Source organism: Coturnix japonica, chromosome 33, assembly GCF_054131305.1.
Source record: "Coturnix japonica strain WE chromosome 33, WE-NBRP24, whole genome shotgun sequence".
Taxonomy (NCBI): domain Eukaryota; kingdom Metazoa; phylum Chordata; class Aves; order Galliformes; family Phasianidae; genus Coturnix; species Coturnix japonica.
The window spans coordinates 2,357,501-2,364,221 of NC_140695.1; the positions used below are offsets into that span (position 1 = coordinate 2,357,501).

The window sequence follows — 6,721 nt, forward strand, 5'->3', positions numbered from 1 at the left end:
TTCCCTTCCCTTCCCTTCCCTTCCCTTCCCTTCCCTTCCCTTCCCTTCCCTTCCCTTCCCTTCCCTTCCCTTCCCTTCCCTTCCCTTCCCTTCCCTTCCCTTCCCTTCCCTTCCCTTCCCTTCCCTTCCCTTCCCTTCCCTTCCCTTCCCTTCTCTTCTCTTCTCTTCTCTTCTCTTCTCTTCTCTTCTCTTCTCTTCTCTTCTCTTCTCTTCTCTTCTCTTCTCTTCTCTTCTCTTCTCTTTCTCCTCGTCGCCCGCGCGTGAGTAGGCCCAGCCCGGCCTGGATGGGCACGGCCTCTGTCACGAAGAAGGGGGTCGCTTGCGTGGCCGGGGAGGGATGGGGGGGTCCGCGACGGGGTTGCGGGTATGCGGGTAGACCTGGCTGCCAGCCGGCGCCTGATCTTCCCGGCCCCGCATCCGTCTTCCACCTTCCCCCCCCCCTCCCCCCCCCAGTCCACACCGCACGAGCGGGAACCCGACCCGTACCCGACGGCAGCCCGCCTCCGCCTGCCCCCACCCCGGCCCTCGCCCGGACGCATCTCGCCCGACCTGCCCGCGACCGTGTTTTTTTATTTGTTTGTTTGTTTTTGGTTTTGTTTTTTTTTTGTTTGGTCGGTCGGTCACTCGCTCGGTTATTTGTTTGGACCCGATTGGCCCGTTTGGTTTTTTTCTTTTCTTTCCTTTTTCCGCCGGGGTGCTCCTGACGGCTCAGCCCAATGGCAGCTTGACTCGGCGACCGGAGCCCGCCAAAACGCCTCGCCACCACCCAGCCCCACCGCCACCACCGCCACCACCTCCTCCTCCCGCCGAAAATCCCACGTACCGTTCCACCTCATCTGCCGGCTGGGAGAGAGGCTAGGCGCGAACCCCGCGGGGGACGTGGCCGCCTCCCGCTGGCCCACCTCTCGCCGCTGCCGTCTTCCCGCCGCTCTTTCACCTTCCCTCGCCACGCAGCCTGCCCGCAGTCCGGATTTCCGGCCCGAACGGACCCCGCTCAAGTGCGCCGGCACGGTCCAACCGCTCCCGGCGGGCACCGCTCGGCTCGGACGTTCCTCGGAATCAGCCAAATGTCGCTCCCGTGGCGTCTCTGCAGGCAAAAACGCATAGCCGGCGCCGCAAAGCTCGCGAGCCGCACCGAGCCGGGGAAACCGTGCCGTGGAGCAGCTGTGGGGCACATGTGGGTCAGATCTATGGGGTAGGAGCTGCTGTGAGACTGATGTGGGTCAGATCTGTGGGCCAAAAGCTGCTGTGGGGCAGATGGGGGTCAGATCTATGGGGCAGGAGCTGCTGTGGGTCAGATCTTTGCGGCAGAAGCAGCTGTGGGCTGATATGCGTCAGATCTATGGGGCTGGAGCTGCTGTGCAGCTTATGTGGGTCAGATCTATGGGCAGAAGCTGCTGTGGTGCACATGTAGGTCACATCTATGGGCAGGAGCTGCTGTAGGGTAGATTTGGGTCAGATCTATGGGTTAGGAACTGCTGTGGTTCAGATCTATGGGGCAGGAGCAGCTGTGGGGCACATGTGGGTCAGATCCATGGGTTAGGAGATGCTGTGGGGCAGATGTGGGTAAGATCTATGGGGCAGGAGCTGCTCTGGTGCACATGTGGGTCAGATCTATGGGCAGGAGCTGCTGTAGGGCAGATTTGGGTCAGATCTATGGGGCAGGAACTGCTGCGGTGCAGATCTATGGGGCAGGATCAGCTGTAGGGCACATGTGGGTCAGAACTATGGGTTAGGAGCTGCTGTGGGGCACATGTGGGTCAGATTTATGAGGCAGGAGCTGCTGTGGGACAGATTTGGGTCAGATCTGTGGGGCGGGAGCTGCTGTGTGGCTGATGTGGGTCAGATCTATGGGGCAGGAGCTGCTTTGGGGCTGATGGTGGTTAGATATATGGGGCAGGAGCTGCTGTGGGGTGCATGTGGGTCAGACCTATGGGGCAGGAGCTGCAGTGGAGATAATGTAGGTCAGATCTATGGGACAGGAGCTGCTGTGGAGATGAGGTGGGTCAGATCTTTGGGCAGGAGCTGCTGTGGGGCAGATCTGGGTAAGATCTATGGGGCAGGAGCTGCTGTGGGGCAGATGAGGGACATATCTATGGTGCAAAATCTGCTGTGGGACTGATGTGGGTCAGATCTGTGGGGCAGGAGCTGCTGTGGGTCTGATGTGGGTCAGATCTATGGGGCAGGAGCTGCTGTTGGGCAGATGTGGGACATATCTATGGGGCAAAATCTGCTGTGGGGCTGATGTGGGTAAGATCTATGAGACAGGAGCTGCTGTGGTTCAGATCTATGGGGCAGGATCACCTCTGGGGCACATGTGGGTCAGATCTATGTGTTAGAAGCGGCTGTGGGGCACATGTGGGTCAGATCTATGGGGCAGGAGCTGCTGTCGAGATGATGTGGGTCAGATCTTTGGGTAGGAGCTGCTGTGGGGCAGATGTGGGTCAGATCTATGGGGCAGAGGCTGCTGTGTGGCAGATGTGGGTCAGATCTATGGGGCAGGAGCTGCTGTGGGTCAGATGTGGGTCAGATCTATGGGGCAGGAGCTGCTGTGGCTGATGTGGGCCAGTTCTATGGGGCAGGAGATGCTGTGAGTCAGATGTATGAGGCAGGAGCTGCTGTGGAGCAGATGGGAGTCAGATCTATGGGGCAGGAGATGCTGTGGAGCAGATGTGGGTCAGATCTATGGGGCAGGAGCTGCTCTGGGGTACATGTGGGTCAGATCTATGGGGCAGGAGCTGCTGTCGAGATGATGTGGGTCAGATCTTTGGGTAGGAGCTGCTGTGGGGCAGATCTGGGTAAGATGTATGGGGCAGGAGCTGCTGTGGGGCAGATGTGGGTCAGATCTATGGGGCAGGAGCTGCTGTGGGGCAGATGTGGGTCAGATCTATGGGGCAGGAGCTGCTGTGGGGCAGATGTGGGTCAGATCTATGGGGCAGGAGCTGCTGTGGGGCAGATGTGGGTCAGATCTATGGGGCAGGATCAGCTCTGGGGCACATGTGGGTCAGATCTATGGGGCAGGAGCTGCTGTGGGTCAGATGTGGGTCAGATCTATAGGTCAGGAGCTGCTGTGGCTGATGTGGGCCAGTTCTATGGGGCAGGAGATGCTGTGAGTCAGATGTATGAGGCAGGAGCTGCTGTGGGGCAGATGGGGGTCAGATCTATGGGGCAGGAGATGCTGTGGAGCAGATGTGGGTCAGATCTATGGGCAGGAGCTGCTGTGCTGCACATGTTGGTAGGGTCTATGGGGCAGTAGCTGCTGTGTTGCACATGTGGGTCAGATCAGTGGGGCAGGAGCTGTTGTGGGGCTCATGTGGGTCAGATCTATGGGGCAGGAGCTGCTGTGGGGCACATGTGAATCAGATCTATGGGGCAGGAGCTGCTGTGTGTCAGATCTATTAGGCAGGAGCAGCTGTGGGGCAGATTTGGGTCAGATCTATGGGGCAGGAGCTGCTGTGCAGCAGATGTGGTTCAGATCTATGGGTCAGGAGCTGCTGTGTTGCAGATGTGGTTCAGATCTATGGGGCAGTAGCTGCAGTGGAGATAATGTACGTCAGATCTATGGGGCAGGAGCTGCTGTGGCGCAGATGTGGTTCAGATCTATGGGGCAGGAGCTTCTGTGGGGTTGATGTGGGTCAGATCTATGGGTCAGGAGCTGCTGTGGGGCAGATGTGGGTCGGATCTATGGGGCAAGAGCTGCTGTGGTGCAGATGTGGGTCAGATCTATGTGGCAGGAGCTGCTGTGGGGCTGATACGGTTAAGATCTATGGAGCGGGAGATGCTATGGGGCTGATGAGGGTCAGATCTATGGGGCAGGAGCTGATGTGGGGCTGATGTTGGTCAGATCTATAGGGCAGGAGCTGCAGTGGGGCTGATGTGGGTCAGATCTATGGGGCAGGATCTCCTGTGGGGCTGATGTGGGTCAAATCAATGGGGCAGAGCTGCTCTGGGGCACATGTGGGTCAGATCTATGGAGCAGGAGCTGCTGTGGGGCAGATTTGAATCAGATCTATAGGGCAGGAGCTGCTGTGGGTCAGATCTATGGGCAGGAGCTGCTGTGGGGCACATGTGAGTTAGATCTATGGGGCAGGAGATGGTGTGTGGCAGATTTGGGTCAGATGTATGGGTCAGGAGCTGCTGTGTGGCTGATGAGGGTCAGATCTATGGGGCATGGGCTGCTGTGGGTCAGATCTACGGGACTGGAGCTGCAGTGGAGCACATGTGGGTCAGATCTATGGGGTAGAAGCTGTTGTGGGGCTGATGGGGGTCATATCTATAAGGCAGTAGCTGCTGTGGGGCTGACTTGGGTCATATCTATAAGGCAGTAGCTGCTGTGGGGCTGATGTGGGTCACATCTATGCGGCAGGGGCTGCTGTGTGGCGAATGTGGTTCAGATCTATTGGGCGAAAGCTGCTGTGGGGCGCAAGTGAGGCAGATCTACGGGGCAGGAGCTGCTGTGTGGCAAATGTGGGTCAGATCTATGGGGCAGGAGCTGCTGTGGGTCAGATCTATGGGGCAGGAACAAATGTGGGCCTGATGTTGGTCAGATTTATGGAGCAGGAGCTGCTGTGTTGCAGATGTGGGTCAGATCTATGTTGCAGGAGCTGATGTGGGGCTGATGTAGGGCATATATATGGGGCAGGAGCTGCTGTGAGGCTGATGGGTGTTAGATCTATGGGGAGGAGCTGCTGTGGTGCAGATGTGGGTCAGATCTATGGGGCAGGAGCTGCAGAGGGGATGATGTGGGTGTTAGATCTATGGGGAGGAGCTGCTGTGGTGCAGATGTGGGTCAGAGCTATGGGGCAGGAGCTGCTGTGGGGCAGAAGTGCGTAAGATCTATGGGGTAGGAGATGCTGTGTGGCAGATGTGGGTCAGATCTATGGTGTAGGAGCTGCTGTGGGGCTGATGTGGGTCAGATCTATGGGGAGGAGCAGCAGTGGGGCAGATATGGTCAGATCTATGGGTCAGGAGCTGCAGTGGAGATGATGTACGTCAGATCTATGGGGCAGGAGCTGCTGTGGGGCTGATGTGGGTCAGATCTATGGGGCAGGAGCTGCTGTGGTTAAGATCTATTTGGCAGGATCTGCTGTGGGGCAGATTTGGGTCAGATCTATGGGGAGGAGCAGCAGTGGGGCAGATATGGTCAGATCTATGGGTCAGGAGCTGCAGTGGAGATGATGTACGTCAGATCTATGGGGCAGGAGCTGCTGTGGGGCTGATGTGGGTCAGATCAATGGGGCTGAAGCTGCTGTGGGTCATATCTATTGGGCAGCAGCTGCTTTACATATGATGTGGGTCAGATCTATGGGGCAGGAGCTGCTGTGGGGCTGATGTTGGTCTGATCTATGGGGCAGGAGCTGCTGTGCGACAGATGTGGGTCAGATCTATGGGGCAGGATCTGCTGTGGGGCTGATGTGGGAAAGATCTATGGGGCAGGAGATGCTTTGGGGCAGATATGGGTCAGATCTATGGGGCAGGAGTTGCTGTGGGGCGCATGTGAATCAGGTCTATGGGGCAGGAGCTGCTGTGGGTCAGATTGTCATGGTTTAATAATGTTGTAATTTTGCTATCAGTATTCCACATCATAACATCATGTAAAGTATAGATACTTCTTTTGAATGTGCAGTCCACAGAAGAAAAATATGGAACGCTTCACGAATTTGCATGTCATCCTTGCGCAGGGGCCATGCTAATCTTCTCTGTATCGTTCCAATTTTAGTATATGTGCTGCCGAAGCGATATCCCAGTTGGTCTAGTGGTTAGGATTTGGTGCTCTCACCCTGGAGGCCTGGGTTCGATTCCTGGTCAGGTGTCATGGTTTCAGGGAACCATCCTCTGCTAAGTCCTCTGTGATATGTAGTTTTCTTCTGTGGACTGCACATTCAATAGAAGTATCCATACTTTACATGATGTTATGATGTGGAATACTGATAGCAAAATTACAAAATTACAAAACCATGACATATATTAACTCTGTCGCAGAACAGACTGACGTCTTTCTTTCGAGTTCTGGCGTTCAGGGCAGTGTGTGGGAGCCTTCAGCCGTTCGCCTAGATTCACAGTAGGCCTCTCGGTTACGGGACTCATTCTCTCTCCTATTTTGCTTGATTCGTTAGCTCAATTTTCAATTATATTGTATTCTATTGTGTTATACTGTATTTCGATATAGTATTTAGTAAATAAGTGTGCCTCCTTACATTGTTGCCGCTGTTTTCTTTTCCTAATTAACTTTTTCCTTTTGGCCTAGGGCCCCTCCGGGGCCCACGGCCCCTGTCACGGACACAGGTGGATTTTTAGTTCAAACCGTGACAGATTTTGGTGGAGAATGCGGGCAAATTGAGTTGCTGTTTTTCTGTGTTTTCTTCTGTTGCTCTTTTAGCTTTTAACAGAGCTACGAGTTTTTTCCCTGTTAAGGAGCTATCTTAGGTTTGCGATTCTGCGCCTGCGAGCTTGACCTTGAAAGTCCAGGCGGACTGCCAATACTCCGGTATATTTTATAAACACTGCTGAGCTTTGTTTTCTTTTACTTTTTTTCTCTCTATTGGAGGAAAAAAAAATGTTTTCTCTACTAAATTTGTTTTACCAGGGACTGTGTGCCATTGGTTCCTTTTTTGAGACGCTCCGAACATATTGGGTCATGTTTAAGCTGGCCACTTTTTCTTATGGAGCTATACAATTGTATAATGGATTGAAAGCATGGTTAGCAATGCTCACTTCGTAT

General features: G+C 54.9%; 1 non-coding gene across 1 annotated transcript; it reads right to left on the reverse strand.

Annotated features, from left to right (window-relative positions):
• Positions 1–5,636: 5,636 nt before the first annotated feature.
• Positions 5,637–5,739, reverse strand: LOC146755358 (U6 spliceosomal RNA). The gene has a single exon (XR_014938171.1). It is a non-coding gene; the product is annotated as a U6 spliceosomal RNA (small nuclear RNA).
• Positions 5,740–6,721: the final 982 nt, after the last annotated feature.